Source organism: Scyliorhinus torazame, chromosome 19 (genome assembly GCF_047496885.1).
Source record: "Scyliorhinus torazame isolate Kashiwa2021f chromosome 19, sScyTor2.1, whole genome shotgun sequence".
Lineage (NCBI taxonomy): Eukaryota > Metazoa > Chordata > Chondrichthyes > Carcharhiniformes > Scyliorhinidae > Scyliorhinus > Scyliorhinus torazame.
This window is the reverse complement of record NC_092725.1, coordinates 43628604-43645259: the sequence shown is the minus strand read 5'-3', so window position 1 is coordinate 43645259 and position 16656 is coordinate 43628604. Positions and strand designations below refer to the sequence as shown.

General features: G+C 54.5%; 1 long non-coding RNA gene across 1 annotated transcript in view; it reads right to left on the bottom strand.

Annotated features, from left to right (window-relative positions):
- Positions 1-15665, bottom strand: part of LOC140396099 (uncharacterized) — a 122641-nt gene extending 106976 nt beyond the window's left edge. Inside the window, exon 1 of the long non-coding RNA XR_011936449.1 lies at positions 15597-15665. This is a non-coding gene — a long non-coding RNA (uncharacterized lncRNA). The remainder of the gene's footprint in view (positions 1-15596) is intronic.
- Positions 15666-16656: the final 991 nt, after the last annotated feature.

Here is a 16656-nt window from a genome sequence, read left to right as displayed (position 1 = left end):
TGCAGGTGTTTTACGCAGAGGGTGGTGAGTGCCTGGAACGCGTTGCCAGGGGAGGTTCTGGAAGCAGATGCATTAACGGCGTTCAAAAAGCATCTTGACAAACACATGGATAGGACGGGTATAGAGGGGTACGGCACAAGGAAGTACTGAGGGTTTTGACAATGATTGATATCATGACCAGTACAGGCTTGGAAGGCTGAATGGCCATTGCTGTGCTGTATTGTTCTTTGTTCTTTGTTCTAACACAGGAACAGGCCCTTCGACTCTCCAAGCCTACGCAGACCATGGTACCTGCCTAACTAGAACCATATGCACTAACGGAGTCCATATCCTTCTATTCCCACCGTATTCAAATATTTGTCTCGATAGCCCTTAAATGCTGCTATCATACCTGCTCCTACCACGTCCCAAGGCAGCGTGTTTCATATATTTACCACCCTCCGTGTAAAAACCTTGCCTCACACATCTGTTCTAAACTTTTGCCCACGCACTTTTCCCCTAGTACTTGACTCTCCTACCCTAGGGAAGAGCATCTGACTATCCACTCTATCCATGCCTCTCAGAATCTTGTAGACTTCTATCAGGTCGCCTCTCAACCTCCGTCATGCCAATGACAACTGACCGAGTTTATCGAACGTCTCCTCATAGCCAATGCCCTCCATGTCAGGCAACATCCTAATAAACTGTTTCTGTACCCTGTCTAAAGCATTCACATCCTTATAGTAGGATGGAGGGCAGAATTGTATGCAATATTCCAAATGAGGCCGAACTAAGATCCTGGGCGAAATTCTCCGTTATCGGCGCAAAATCCGCCGATTGGCGCAAAAAACGGCGCACATTCGACTTGCGTCATGTCGGAAAAATGGGTCGAAAGTCTCCGGCCCGAAATGGGCTAGCAGCGACGTAACGGGATCCGCGCTTGCGCACGTGGTTGACGCCGTGCAGCGTCATACGTGCCGCACAGCGTGATGGCTCATAAGGCCGCGCTGCTCCCCCCCACCCGACCGGAACACCCGTCCGGAACACCCGACTGGATGGCTCGCCGCCGCTCAGCCCCGAGGTTCGAGTCACGGGATGTGGAGGCGCTCCTGGACGCAGTGGAGCAGAGGAGGGACACCCTGTATCCCGGGCACGGCCGCAGAGTTGCCCCACGCCACAGCCGGCGACTGTGGAGGGAAGTGGCAGAGGCCGTCACCGCTGCGGCCCTGACACCACGGACAGGCACCCAGTGACACAAGAAGGTGAACGGCCTCATCAGAGCAGGCAGGGTGAGCCTCCCCATATCCCCCCTCCCCCATATCCCCCCTCCCCCATATCCCTCCTCCCCATATCCCCCCTCCCCCATATCCCCCTCCCCCATATCCCCCTCCCCCATATCCCCCTCCCCCATATCCCCCCCTCCCCCATATCCCCCATATCCCCCCTCCCCCATATCCCCCCTCCCCCATATCCCCCATATCCCCCCATATCCCCCCTCCCCCATATCCCCCCTCCCACATATCCCCCATATCCCCCCTCCCCCGTATCCCTCCCCCGCCATAACCCCCCCTCCCCCATATCCCCAAGTGAATCCAGCCCTAACCTTAACCTCTGCAATGCACGCGCAACCGATGGCGTGCATTCATATACCTGCCTAACACTGTTGCCTTTTACCCCTGCCACCACCCCCACCCACCCGCCCACCCCCCCCCCCCCACAGGAGAAGCGAGCACACAACAATATCCCGATTGCATGTGAGGACTGGAGGAGGCCCCGCTGATGAGAGGCCATTGACCGAACACGAGGAAAGGGCCCTGGAACTTTCTGGCGGACCTGACGACCGGGAGGTTGCTGATGCAGAGGTCGGGGGCGTACTAGCAAGTGAGCCACCGACAGCCCGTCCCCATATCCCCCCTCCCCTATATCCCCCTCCCCCATATCACCTGATCACTGCCTGCGTGTCTAACCATGCATTCTTCATTGTGTATCGCAGGAGCAAACGTCCAGGCACCCATCCCCGCAGATGCAGACCGCCCGCAGGATGCCCCTCGGAGGCCACGGGAGACAGAGAGACCCGGACCCTCTAGCATGCGACGCCCGCAGGATGCCCCTCGGAGGCCACGGGAGACAGAGAGACCCGGACCCTCTAGCATGCGACGCCCGCAGGATGCCCCTCGGAGGCCACGGGAGACAGAGAGACCCGGACCCTCTAGCATGAGACGCCCGCAGGATGCCCCTCGGAGGCCACGGGAGACAGAGAGACCCGGACCCTCTAGCATGCGACGCCCGCAGGATGCCCCTCGGACACCACGGGAGACGGAGAGACCTGGAGCAACAGGGAGACGACGCCCCCGTCACGTGCGGGAGTGACCACCCAGCGACGAGGGGGGCAGCCACAGGCCCCCGTCATATCCGAGCCAGGACACCACTACCCAGGACACCACTACCCAGGGCACCACTACCCAGGACACCACTACCCAGGTCACCACTACCCAGGACACCACTACCCGGGACAGCACTGCCCAGGACACCCCTACCCGGGACAGCACTACCCAGGAAGACGAAATACCGGACAGTGACTCAGAGTGGATGGGTGGAGACGAACACCCACCCCAAAGTGCCATGGACTCAGAATGGGACGAAGAGCACGACACAACGCCACTGCTGTCACCAACACCCTCCACCATCGCAGAAACACTCACCTCGGTTGGGCACTTTAGTGATGAGGCGTCTGGTACACTCATTGGTGCGCACAACACAGCCATCCCGGTACAGCAGGTGGAGGTAGGAGCAGCAGAGGGGCCGGGCGGTCGGAGGGCAGCCCAGCCCAAGCGAACATCTGCCGCCCAGATGGATCCCGGGTTCCTGGAGTTTCCACACCCACACATAGATCCGATGCAACCACCGACCCGGAGACGAGCGAAGAGGGTGACGGCCGGCTTGCGGCGGCTGCAGTCGCAGGTGGAGGAGTCCACCCGCGTCCAGGAGCTGGAAGTGGTGCCGGTCATACGTGCCACCCAGGCCGACACCGCACGGGTGGCGTCCGCGGTGGAGGCAATGGGTGCGACAGTGTCAGACATGGGGAACGGTTTGCGAGGCCTGGGGCTTTCCGTGCAGGCGGCGTCTGTGGCCCAGGACATGGCTGCCCTCTCACAGGAGGCCATGAGCCAGTGCCAGCCATAGCCCAGTCTCTGCAGGCCATGGCCCAGTCTCTGCAGGACATCGCTGAGGGCATCGGCGCCAGTGGCCATGTGCGAGCCGGCGTCGCACAGTCACAGACAGGGTTTGCCAATCCCCTGGGCTCCATGGCTGCAAATCTGCAGACCCCTGTCGATACCAGCACGGGCCTCCAGGACTGGCAGCGCCAGATGTCGGGGGGGCGTCGGATGGCCAGTCCCTTCGCATCCCCCACCCATGTAGAGGCCTGGGGGCCATCAGGCACCCTGAGGGAGGAGGAGGTGGTGTGGTCCGTCCCAGCTCCCCCTGGAGGGGAGGTCCGGGAACACCGCGACACCTCGGACTCCCCCCCCTTCCGTCCCAGGTGCATCGGGTGGGCAACGGGCAGGACAGGCTGGCAGCTCGCCATCCCAGTCGCCCGGGCCGCAGCCTGGCCCATCGAGGCCAGGACGCCCCAGGAAACGGCCGCCAAAGGGATCCAGTGTCAGAGGGCAGGAATCACAGGAGCCCACCTCCAGTTCTGCTGTACCGTCTGGGGAACCATGTAGACGTAGTCAAAGGGCCCGTAAGGCCAAACAATTAGACACTGAGCAGGGCACAGATGAGTTTTAGGGGCTAGGGCATGTGCATGAACTCCTTTGGTTATTAAAGTCAATGTTACACCTACAGAAGCTGCCTTTGTGCTCTGTCCAAAGCGTGCGGGGGGTGTCATGTACGTTGAGCGCAAGTGTGTGTGTGAGGGGTGGTCTTACCTCAGCCCCAGGTGAGTCTGCCCCTTCCCCCTGGGCCGCCATCAACATCCCCCCGGGCAGAGGACGGGACCGTGCGCTGCAGTGTCACAGCCGCATGCAGGGATGGTCCGGGTGGATGGTGGTACTGTGGCCATGGGTCAGACATAGTCCAACGATGTGCAGCCAGGAGCTCACCGCAGGGTGGGTTGACATCATCCTCCATGGCCTTCAATAGACACGCGTCCACCCGCAACTGTGTGAGCCCGGCCGTTGTGCCGCAGGTGGATCGGCAATGGGGGTGGTGGTGTGCATGTGGGTGGGGTGGGTGGGGTTGGGGAGGGGGGTGAGGGTGCTGGGTGGGTGGATGGGTGTGGGGTGTGGGTGGTCGGCTGTTGCCATGGTGTGCGGTCTGTGGCCATACTACCCGATTCCCACGCCCATCTAGTCAGTGAAGCGGGCGGCTATCAGTCTGTCCCGTGCCCGCTGGGCCAGCCGGTAACGGTGGACAGCCACCCGCCTGTGTCTACCCCGTCTGTCCTGACCATTACCCCCATCCCCCTCATCTGGGGAGGACTGCGCCTCTTCCTGCTGCTCCTCCACTCCGCCCTCCTCTGCCTGCGGCACATCGCCCCTCTGTTGGGCTATGTTGTGCAGGACGCAGCACACCACAATGATGCGGCCGACCCTATCTGACCGATACTGGAGGGCGCCCCCAGAGAGGTCCAGGCACCTGAAACGCATCTTCATCACGCCAAAGCACCTCTCTATCACTCCCCTTGTCGCTACATGGGCATCATTGTAGCGGTTCTCCGCCTCATTGCGTGGCCTCCGTACAGGTGTCATCAGCCACGATCGCAATGGGTAGCCCCTGTCGCCCAGCAACCAGCCCCTCAGCCGGGGATGCCGTCCCTCGTACATGCTGGGGATGGATGTCCGCGACAACACGTATGAGTCGTGTACACTGCCTGGGTAACGGGCGCAGACTTGCAGGATCATCATTTGGTGGTCGCAGACCACCTGTACGTTCATCGAATAGGTCCCCTTCCTATTGGTGAACACGGCCCTGTTATCTGCAGGTGGCCGCACGGCGACGTGCATCCCATCAATCGTGCCCTGGACCATGGGGAACCCGGCCACGGCAGAGAAGCCCACGGCCCGGGCATCTTGGCTGGCCCGGTCCACAGGAAGCAGATGTAGCGGTGCGCCATGGCATATAGGGCATCTGTCACTGCCCGGATGCACCGATGTCTGCGATATGCCGGACAGGTCCCCACTCGGTGCCAGGAATGACCCGTTGCATGAAAGTTCAGGGCCACCGTAACCTTGACAGACACGGGGAGAGGGTGTCCCCTGCCAGTGCCACGCGGTGACAGGTGTGCCAGCAGGTGGCAGATGTGTGCCACGGTTTCCCGCCTCATCCGGAGTCTCCTCCTGCATTCCCGGTCCGTGAGGTCCTGGTATGACTGCCGGGGCCGGTACACACGGGGCGCCCTCGAGTGCCTCCGTTGCCGTGGGGCCGCGACATCCTCCGCCCCCTCCTCGTCCTGTCGGTCAGGTGTCCCTCCAGCCTGGGTGGCTGCCGCCTGCCCCTCTGCGGCAGCCTGCGCCGCCTCTCTGGCACGCTCCTCCTCCTCCTCCTCATCCAGGGCAACATGGACATTAGCGGCTGCCGCCACGGTGGCCAACATCGCTGGATGATCGGAAAACATGACGGCCTGGTGGGGGGGGGGGGGGGGGAACGGCGACATGTCATCATTGCCCATATCCCCTCCTACCCCCCAGCCAGGTGGCATGGACCGCATGGGTCCAACTGTTGGAGGCTGGCACCCGGCCAGGTGGACCAACTCACTTGCCCTCGCAACCCCCCTCCCCGGCATGGACCCCCCCCCCCATCCCCCTCCCCGGCACGGACCCCAACCTCCTCCCTGCACGGAAGCCCCCATCCCCCTCCCCGGCACGGACCCCCCCCCATCCCCCTCCCCGGCACGGACCCCAACCTCCTCCCCGGCACGGAGCCCCCATCCCCCTCCCCGGCACGGACCCCCTATCCCCCTCCCCGGCACGGACCCCAACCTCCTCCCCGGCACGGACCCCCCATCCTCCTCCCCGGCACGGACCCCCCCAACCTCCTCCCCGGCACGGACCCCCCCCCAACCTCCTCCCCGGCACGGACCCCCCATCCCCCTCCCCGGCACGGACCCCAACCTCCTCCCCGGCATGGACACCAACCTCCTCCCCGGCACGGACCGCCCCATCCTCCTCCCCGGCACGGACCCCCCCAACCTCCTCCCCGGCACGGACCCCCCCCAACCTCCTCACCGGCATGGACCCCCCATCCCCCTCCCCAGCATGGACCCCAACCTCCTCCCCGGCACGGACCCCAACCTCCTACCCGGCATGGACCCCCCCATCCTCCTCCCCGGCACGGACCCCCCCCAACCTCCTCCCCGGCACGGACCCCCCCCATCCCCCTCCCAGGCACGGACCCCAACCTCCTCCCCGGCACGGACCCCAACCTCCTCCCCGGCACGGACCCCCCCCAACCTTCTCCCCGGCATGGACCCCAACCTCCTCCCCGGCACGGATGCCAACCTCCTCCCCGGCACGGACCCCCCCATCCTCCTCCCCGGCACGGACCCCCCTCCCGGCACTCCCCCGGAGCCCAGCCCACTCTAACCACCACCCCCCCCGTCACACACACACACACACAACCCGAGACACACCTCTCCCCACACATTCAGACTGCGGCCACGCCATCGCCTGCCCAGCGGCCAACCCCCCAGGCCGTCACTCACCTCCACGCTGGTCGGCGTGAACCTGGAGCACAGGTTCACGCCGATGAAAAGGAGGTTCGACTTACGTCAACGTGAACGGTCATCACGTCGACGGGACTTCGGCCCATCCGGAAGGGAGAATATCGGCAGGCCAAAAATCGGCTGCCTTGCGCAGACCTGTGCCATTCTCCGAAGTCAGCGGCGCCATTAATGGCCCGCCGACTTTTCTCCCTTCGGAGACTTCGGCAACCGGCGGGGGCGGGATCCACGGCGGCCAACGGCCATTCTCCGACCCGCTGGGGGGTCGGAGAATGACGCCCCCTGTCTTTTACATTTTATCTATTTCCTGTCTTTCTTTATACATATATTTCCCCCATCTTATCCCCCTCTTCTTACCTTTTCTCCTCTTTGCTTCCCTCTACATCTCTCACCGCTTGCACTCTGATTTTAGTTTCTCTGCTGTTAGGCCTTTCACACCTTTTATTCTCTCCGTGGACTGCCATTAGCACTCTTGGTTTCTGTGGCTATTAGTACTCTTTTCCCTTGGTTTATGTGGCTATAACTCATCTTTCAGTCCCTCACCCCACAGTATAAATATCTCCAACTTTCTATGTCTTTTAGCTTTGACAAAGTGTCATCTGGACTCGAAACGTTAGCTCTTTTTAGGACAGAGTTTAGGAGGAACTTCTTCACCCAAAGGGTTGTGAATCTATGGAATTCCTTGCCCAGTGAAGCAGTAGAGGCTCCTTCATTAAATGTTTTTAAGATAAAGATAGATAGTTTTTTGAAGAATAAAGGGATTAAGGGTTATGGTGTTCGGGCCGGAAAGTGGAGCTGAGTCCACAAAAGATCAGCCATGATCTCATTGAATGGTGGAGCAGGCTCGAGGCCAGGTGGCCTACTCCTGCTCCTAGTTCTTATGTTCTTATGTTCTTTTCTCTCCCTACAGATGTTGCCAGACCTGCTGAGATTTTACAGCATTTTCTCTTTTGGTTTCAGATTCCATCATCCGCTTTTATCCAGATTAGATCCAACTCACTGTGTAAAAAGCAAGTTCTCCTCGGCCTCCATCTAGTTTATCAACCAATTACCTTCAATGTGCCTCCACTGGTCAATGAACATCGCATGATCACTGCCATTAATACACAAGGGATAGTTATCCCTTTTTACCTGGTATAAATAGTAACATGTAGTTCAGTGCAAGGAACAGATTATCCCCTAATTATGTCAGTGACGATTGGGGCAATTTACACTATTGTGGAAATATCAACAGTAACTGTGGGATGTCCTTAGATTCTGAAATACTGTGGAGGATTTTTATTCATTGTTGACATTGAAATGTGAGGGCAAGCTAGCAAGCAATAAAAAAGAAGACAGGAACAGTTTTTTTCAATATATAAAAGTTAGGAGATAAGCAAAAATAGACATTGGACTACTGGAACATAAGGCTGGAGAAGGAGTCATAGGAAACAAAGAAATGGCAGAGGAACTGAAAAGTTACTTTGCATCAGTCCTCGCGGTGAAGATCCAGACAGCCAGGGGAATTAGGGCACTGAGGTGAGTGTAGTGGCCATCACTAAAGGGGGGGTTCAGGGGAATCTGAAAGGTCTGAAGTGCTGAATTTGGTGCATTTGAGTGCTATATTGAGAGTTTGGTGACTGAGGGAGTGCTGAATTTGGTGCATTTGAGTGCTATATTGAGAGTTTGGTGACTGAGGGAGTTAGGTGAGGAGGGAGTAAGGTGCTCTTTTCATTTTGTTTCCTACGTTTCTGCAAATAGTGAGAAGAGAGCCAGGAGTTTACAAAGAGTGCAGCTGACTGGGAGCAGAGTCAGAGGGCGGAGATCCAGTTGGTCCACAGGGCAGCTATATTCTGTAAGGTAAGAGGGGATGGAGGCTAGGCTTCCTGTAGGATGTAGGTGGTGAGGGATACCACCGGTGTCCCCGTTGACTATTCCTGTGGGAAGTGCACCCAACTCCAGCTCCTCAAAGACCATGTTAGGGAACTGGAGCTGAAGCTGGATGAACTTCGGATCATCCGGGAGGCAGAGGGGGTGATAAAGAAGAGTTACAGGGAGGTAACCACAAACAGGCAGACAGTGCAGGGATCCCTCGTGGCCGTTCCCCTTCAAAACAAGTATACCGTTTTGGATGCTGTTAGGGGGATGACCTACCGGGAGAAGGCCCTAGCGGCCAGGTCTCTGGCACTGAGTCTGGCTCTGGGGCTCAGAAGGGAAGGGGGGAGAATAGAAAAGCAATAGTTGTAGGAGATTCAATGGTTAGGGGAATAGATAGGAGATTCTGTGGTCGCGAGCGAGACTCCCGGAAGGTATGTTGCCTCCCGGGTGCCAGGGCCAGGGATATCTCGGATCGTGTCTTCAGGATCCTTAAGCGGGAGGGGGAGCAGACAGAAGTCGTGGTGCACATTGGTACCAACGACGTAGGTAGGAAAAGGGGTGTGGAGGTAATAAACGAGTTTAGGGAGTTAGGCTGGAAGTTAAAAGCCAGGACAGACAGAGTTGTCATCTCTGGTTTGTTGCTGGTGCCACGTGATAGTGAGGCTAGGAATAGGGAGAGAGTGCAGCTGAACACGTGGCTGCAGGAATGGTGTAGGAGGGAGGGCTTCGGGTATTTGGATAATTGGAGCGCATTCTGGGGAAGGTGGGACCTGTACAAGCAGGACGGGTTGCATCTGAACCAGAGGGGCACCAATATCCTGGGAGGGAGGTTTTCTAGTACTCTTCGGGAGGGTTTAAACTAATTTGGCTGGGGAATGGGAACCGGATTTGTAGTCCAGCAACTAAGGTAGCCGATATTCAGGACGCCAAAGCGTGTAGTGAGGCAGTGGGGAAGAGAACACTGACAAAGGAGAGTACTTGCAGGTACGGAGATGGGTTGAAGTGTGTATACTTCAACGCAAGAAGCATCAGGAATAAGGTGGGTGAACTTAAGGCATGGATCGGTACTTGGGACTACGATGTGGTGGCCATCACGGAAACTTGGATAGAAGAGGGGCAGAAATGGTTGTTGGAGGTCCCTGGTTATAGATGTTTCAATAAGATTAGGGAGGGTGGTAAAAGAGGTGGGGGGGGGGGTGGCATTGTTAATTAGAGAGAATATAACAGCTGCAGAAAGGCAGTTCGAGGAGTATCAGCCTACTGAGGTAGTATGGGTTGAAGTCAGAAATAGGAAAGGAGCAGTCACCTTGTTAGGAGTTTTCTATAGGCCCCCCAATAGGAGCAGAGATGTGGAGGAACAGATTGGGAAACAGATTTTGGAAAGGTGCAGAAGTCACAGGGTAATAGTCATGGGTGACTTTAACTTCCCAAATATTGAGTGGAAACTCTTTAGATCAAATAGTTTGGATGGGGTGGTGTTTGTGCAGTGTGTCCAGGAAGCTTTTCTAACACAGTATGTAGATTGTCCGACCAGAGGAGGGGCAATATTGGATTTAGTACTTGGTAATGAACCAGGGCAAGTGATAGATTTGTTAGTGGGGGAGCATTTTGGAGATAGTGACCACAATTCTGTGACTTTCACTTTAGTAATGGAGAGGGATAGGTGCGTGCAACTGGGTAAGGTTTACAATTGGGTAAATACGATGTTGTCAGACAAGAATTGAAGTGCATAAGTTGGGAACATAGGCTGTCAGGGAAGGACACAAGTGAAATGTGGAACTTGTTCAAGGAACAGGTACTACGTGTCCTTGATATGTATGTCCCTGTCAGGCAGGGAAGAGGTGGTCGAGTGAGGGACCCATGGTTGACAAGAGAGGTTGAATGTCTTGTTAAGAGGAAAAAGGAGACTTATGTAAAGGCTGAGGAAACAAGGTTCAGACAGGGCATTGGAGGGATACAAGATAGCCAGGAGGGAACTGAAGAAAGGGATTAGGAGAGCTAAGAGAGGGCATGAACAATCTTTGGCGGGTAGGATCAAGGAAAACCCCAAGGCCTTTTACACATATGTGAGAAATATGAGAATGACTAGAGAGAGGGTAGGTCCGATCAAGGACAGTAGCGGGAGATTGTGCATTGAGTCTGAAGAGATAGGAGAGGTCTTGAACGAGTACTTTTCTTCTGTATTTACAAATGAGAGGGGCCATATTTTTGGAGAGGACAGTGTGAAGCAGACTGGTAAGCTCGAGGAAATACTTGTTAGGAAGGAAGATGTGTTGGGCATTTTGAAAAACTTGAGGATAGACAAGTCCCCCGGGCCTGACGGGATATATCCAAGGATTCTATGGGAAGCAAGAGATGAAATTGCAGATCCGTTGGCAATGATCTTTTTGTCCTCACTGTCAACAGGGGTGGTACCAGGGATTGGAGAGTGGCGAATGTCGTGCCCCTGTTCAAAAAAGGGACTAGGGATAACCCTGGGAATTACAGGCCAGTTGGTCTTACTTCAGTGGTAGGCTAAGGAATGGAAAGGGTAGGATTTCTGAGCATCTGGAAAGACACTGCTTGATTAGGGATAGTCAGCACGGATTGGTGAGGGGTAGGTCTTGCCTTACAAGTCTTATTGAATTCTTTGAGGAGGTGACCAAGCATGTGGATGAAGGTAAAGCAGTGGATGTAGTGTACATGGATTTTAGTAAGGCATTTGACAAGGTTCCCCATGGTAGGCTTCTGCAGAAAGTAAGGAGGCATGAGATAGTGGGAAATTTGGCCAGTTGGATAACAAACTGGCTAACCGATAGAAGTCAGAGAGTGGTGGTGGGTGGCAAATATTCAGCCTGGATCCCTGTCACCAGTGGCGTACCGCAGGGATCAGTTCTGGGTCCTCTGCTGTTTGTGATTTTCATTAATGACTTGGATCAGGGAGTTGAAGGATGGGTCAGTAAATTTGCAGACGATACGAAGATTGGTGGAGTTGTGAATAGTGAGGAGGGCTGTTGTCGGCTGCAAAGAGACAGAGATAGGATGCAGAGCTGTGCTGAGAAGTGGCAGATGGAGTTTAACCCTGAAAAGTGTGAGGTTGTCCATTTTGGAAGGACAAATATGAATGCGGAATACAGGGTTAACAGTAGAGTTCTTGGCAATGTGGAGGAGCAGAGAGATCTTGGGGTCTATGTTCATACATCTTTGAAAGTTGCCACTCAAGTGGATAGAGCTGTGAAGAAGGCCTATGGTGTGCTAGCGTTCATTAACAGAGGGATTGAATTTAAGAGCCATGAGGTGATGATGCAGCTGTACAAAACTTTGGTAAGGCCACATTTGGAGTACTGTGTACAGTTCTGGTCGCCTCATTTTAGGAAGGATGTGGAAGCTTTGGAAAAGGTGCAAAGGAGATTTACCAGGATGTTGCCTGGAATGGAGAGTAGGTCTTACGAGGAAAGGTTGAGGGTGCTAGGCCTTTTCTCATTATAACGGAGAAGGATGAGGGACGACTTGATCGAGGTTTATAAGATGATCAGGGGAATAGATAGAGTAGACAGTCAGAGACTTTTTCCCCGGGTGGAACAAACCATTACAACGGGACATAAATTTAAGGTGAGTGGTGGAAGATATGGGGGGGATGTCAGAGGTAGGTTTTTTACCCAGAGAGTAGTGGGGGCATGGAATGCACTGCCTGTGGAAGTAGTTGAGTCGGAAACATTAGGAACTTTCAAGCAGCTATTGGATAGGTACATGGATTACGGTTAAATGATATAGTGTAGATTTATTTGTTCTTAAGGGCAGCACGGTAGCATTGTGGATAGCACAATTGCTTCACAGCTCCAGGGTCCCAGGTTCGATTCTGGCTTGGGTCACTGTCTGTGCGGAGTCTGCACATCCTCCCCGTGTCTGCGTGGGTTTCCTCCAGGTGCTCCGGTTTCCTCCCACAGTCCAAAGATGTGCAGGTTAGGTGGATTGGCCATGATAAATTGCCCTTAGTGTCCAAAATTGCCCTTAGTGTTGGGTGGAGGTGTTGACTTTGGGTAGGGTGCTCTTTCCAAGAGCTGGTGCAGACTCAATGGGCCGAATGGCCTCCTTCTGCACTTTAAATTCAATGATAATCTATGATTAATCTAGGACAAAGGTTCGGTACAACATCGTGGGCCGAAGGGCCTGTTCTATGCTGTATTTTTCTATATTCTATGTTCTGTGACTGAAGGTGGACAAATCACCTGGAACAGATGGACTACATCCCAGGGTTCTAAATGAGATAGCTGAGGAGATTGTGAAGGCATTGGTGGTGATCCTAAATGAATCACTGGAGGCAGGAAGTGTCGCAGAGGACTGGCAAGTGACTAACGTAACACCGCCGTTTTAGAAGGGGGGGAGGCAGAAGACGGGAAAGTACAGGTCGTTTAGCCTGACTTACGCCATTGGTAAGATTTTTAGGCCATTAGTAAAGATGAGACCGCTGAGTACTTGGAAGTGCATGATAAAATAGGACTGAGTCAGCACGGCTTGTTCAACGGGTGGTCATGTCTGACAAATCTGTTCCAGTTGACACTGGAATGATGGAGGGTGAGAGGCGACCTGAGGTCTACAAGAGTATGAGTGGCATGGACAGAGTTCTTTGAGGAGGTAACAAGGAAGTTAGACAAATGAGTGGACATGATTTATTTACATTTCTAGAAGGTTTTTGACAAGGTGCCGCATAGGTCATCTCCCGGTAGGTCATCCCCCCAACAGCATCCAAAACGGTATAATAAGTTAAGAGCCCATGTTGTTAAGGGTAAGATCCTGGTATTGGCTGACTGGAGGAAGGGAGAGAGTAAGGAGAAAGGTTTTTTTTTCACGATGGCAGCTGGTGACTAGTGGTCTGCCTTGGGGGCCGGTGCTGAGACCACAACCTTTCACAATATACATTAATGATTTGGAAGAAGGAACTGAAGGCACTGTTACTAAGTTTGCAGATGATACAAAGATCTGAGGAGGGACAGGTAGTATTGAGGATGCAGAAGGGCTGCAGAAAGTCTTGGACTGGCTAGGAGAGTGGGCAAAGAAGTGACAGATGGAATACAATGTGGTAAAGTGTGAGATTATGCACTTTGGGAGGAGCAATGGAGGCATAGACTATTTTCTAAGCGAGGAAATACTTAGGGCCAAGGGACTTGGAAGTCTTCGTTCAAGATGCTATTTAGGTTAACGTGCAGGTTCAGTCACCAGTTTGGAAGGCAAATGCAATGTCAAGAGGGCTAGATACAAGAGCAGGGATACACTTCTGAGGCTGTATAAGGCTCTAGCCTGACCCCATTTAGTGTATTGTGAGCAGTTTTGGGCCCCGTGTCTGAGGAAGGACATGCTGGCCTTGGAAAGGGTTCAGAGGATATTCACAACAATGGTCACTGGAATGAAGAGCTTTTCATTTAAGGAACCGTTGAGGACGCTGTGTCTGTACTCGTTGGAGTGTGGGAGGATGTGGGGGGAACTTTTTGAAAGTTGCAGGATACTGCATCGGGTGGACATGGAGGGTATGTTTCTACTTGTAGGAAAATCTAGAAAGCGAGGACACAATCTCAGATTAAAGGGACGATCCTTTAAAACAGAGATGAGGAGGAATTTCTTCAGCCAGAGGGTGATCAACCTGTGTAACTCTTTGCTGCAGAAGCCTGTGGAGGCCAAATCACTGAGTTCTTGATTAATCAGAAGTTATGGAGAGAAGGCAGGAGAATTGGGATGAGAAAAATATCTACCATAACTGAATGGCGGAGCAGACTTGATAGGCCGAGTGGCCTAATTCTTTTACTATGTCTTATGGTCTTATCCCCAGCAATGATGACCAGACCTTTGCCCCAACCCTGGAAAGCACATTTATGCACAAGCCTGACACACCCTCCACATCCAACCCCAAATATGTTTGATTAAGTTGTGAGGGAGTGTTGAAGACATGCGGGTTGAGAGGGTAAATGGTTAAGTCTGACACAATGCACCCCGGTACAAACTATGGAAATTAGTTCAACATGGATGACGTAAAGAACAGACAGAGACATAGGGAGAGGGTGGAGAACCAGAGAGAGAGAAACCGACACAATATAGGTAAAGAAACTGAGCAGAGGCATTGAGATAGACAGATGAGAGAGAGATAAAGAGACAGCAAGAGAGAGAAACTGAGACAGAAAATAAGAGGGAGAGACAGAGATAAAGACAGAGGGCGAAATTCTCCCCCAACGGCGCGATGTCCGCCGACTGGCGCCAAAAGCGGCGCCAATCAGACGGGCATTGCGCCGGCCCAAAGGTGCGGAATGCTTCGCATCTTTGGAGGCCGAGCCCCAACATTGAGGGGCTATGCCGGCGCCGGAGGGATTTCCGCCCCGCCAGCTGGCGGAAATGGCGTTTGTTGCCCCGCCAGCTGGCGCGGAAATGCGGTGCATGCGCGGGAGCGTCAGCGGCCGCCAACAGTTTCCCGCACATGCACAGTAGGGAGAGTCTCTTCCGCCTCCGCCATGGTGGAGGCCGTGGCGGAGGCGGAAGGGAAAGAGTGCCCCCACGGCACAGGCCCGCCCGCGGATCGGTGGGCCCCGATCGCGGGCCAGGCCACCGTGGGGGCACCCCGGGGTCAGATCACCCCACGCCCCCCCCCCCCCAGGACCCCGGAGCCCGCCCACGCCGCCTGGTCCCGCCGGTAAATACCAGCTTTGATTTACCCCGGCGGGACAGGCAATTTCTGGGCGGGACTTCGGCCCATCCGGGCCGGAGAATTGAACGGGGGTCCCGCCAACCGATGCGGCCCGATTCCCGCCCCCGCCCAATCTCTGGTACCGGAGGTTTCAGCGGGGGCGGGGGCGGGATTCACGGCGGCCAGCGGCCATTCTCCGACCCGGCGGGGGGTCGGAGAATGACGCCCAGAAATCGAGAGAGAAAATAGAGACAGAGAAAAAGAATGATCAGCGAAAGAGAGTGATAGAGAGATAGGGATAGAGGCAGAGGGAGAGGTGAGAGACACGTTGAGACAGGGAGACGGAGAACGAAGGGAGTGAGAGACGGGAGGATAACGTGCTGCTCCTACCGACAACTTTGAATTGTGATCAGAAATCCTGCTTTGCAATTCCTTAGAGTTCTTCACTGATGTTGAAGCGTGAACAGTCCAGTCTGTCAACGAGTTCCGCCTATTCATACAGGGCAGATGATTCAATGTGCTACAGTTACTTTTTATAAAACATCGTTACATTTTCAGGATAAAGTCTGGAATTGTGTTTTGTTGCAACAATATTAAGATTAGAGCTTTCTTTATGATGATGACATCCCATCCTTCGAGGCCCTATCTTTTGTCACCGGGACAGACAGAAACTTTTGTGCTCTACTGGGTAAGGAGTACCCGCTAACTATGTACCCTGGACAGGGAGAACCTTCTTGAGTGTGTATCGATTCCATGGCCATCTTTTCACGCCTGTCACAGACGCAGGCCCACCCAGAGACTGTCTCCTACTGATAATCAGACTCTTGAGTTGGTGAGTGCTTCAAGAACGACAGAGAGAGACCGAGACAGGCAGGCAGACAGACAGGAGCTATCAGATAGTCTGACTGGGTCCCGGCCACAGTCTTAATTCTTAATTCCGGTCAGTTAAAGACGCCTGCCCACCGTGTTGGAAGATCAGGAAATGGCAGTTGACTGCAGATTGTAACATGTAAACAGTAAAATGCTCTGAGGATCATACATTCAATTATCGTAGAGATGGAACACCATCGGTAGTGGTGTCTGTGTGTGCGCGTTTGGGGGTGGGAAGAGCGGAGGAGAGAGGAGGGGAGTGGAGATTGGGTGTGGTAATAGGTCAGTCAACTCAGTTCAAGGATCAGGGAACATCAGTTGGAGAATTAGTCAGGAGCAATTGGGAGACGAATCTACTTGGATACATCCAGCTGAGCGGCTGTGCATTTCGCTCTGAGGAGCCGGGATGGGAGAGATCTCGGAGTCAGCTGGTAACTCCAGTGCAGCTGTTCCTTACGGAATCCCATGCGAAGATGAGAAGTTGGCGGCATGTGCTGGTCCTTGCCGGTGGCCAGTTCTACATTGGCGTTCACGTATCAGCTCAGTTTGCGGAAAATGATCTGTCTTGTGGAGAGCTGTC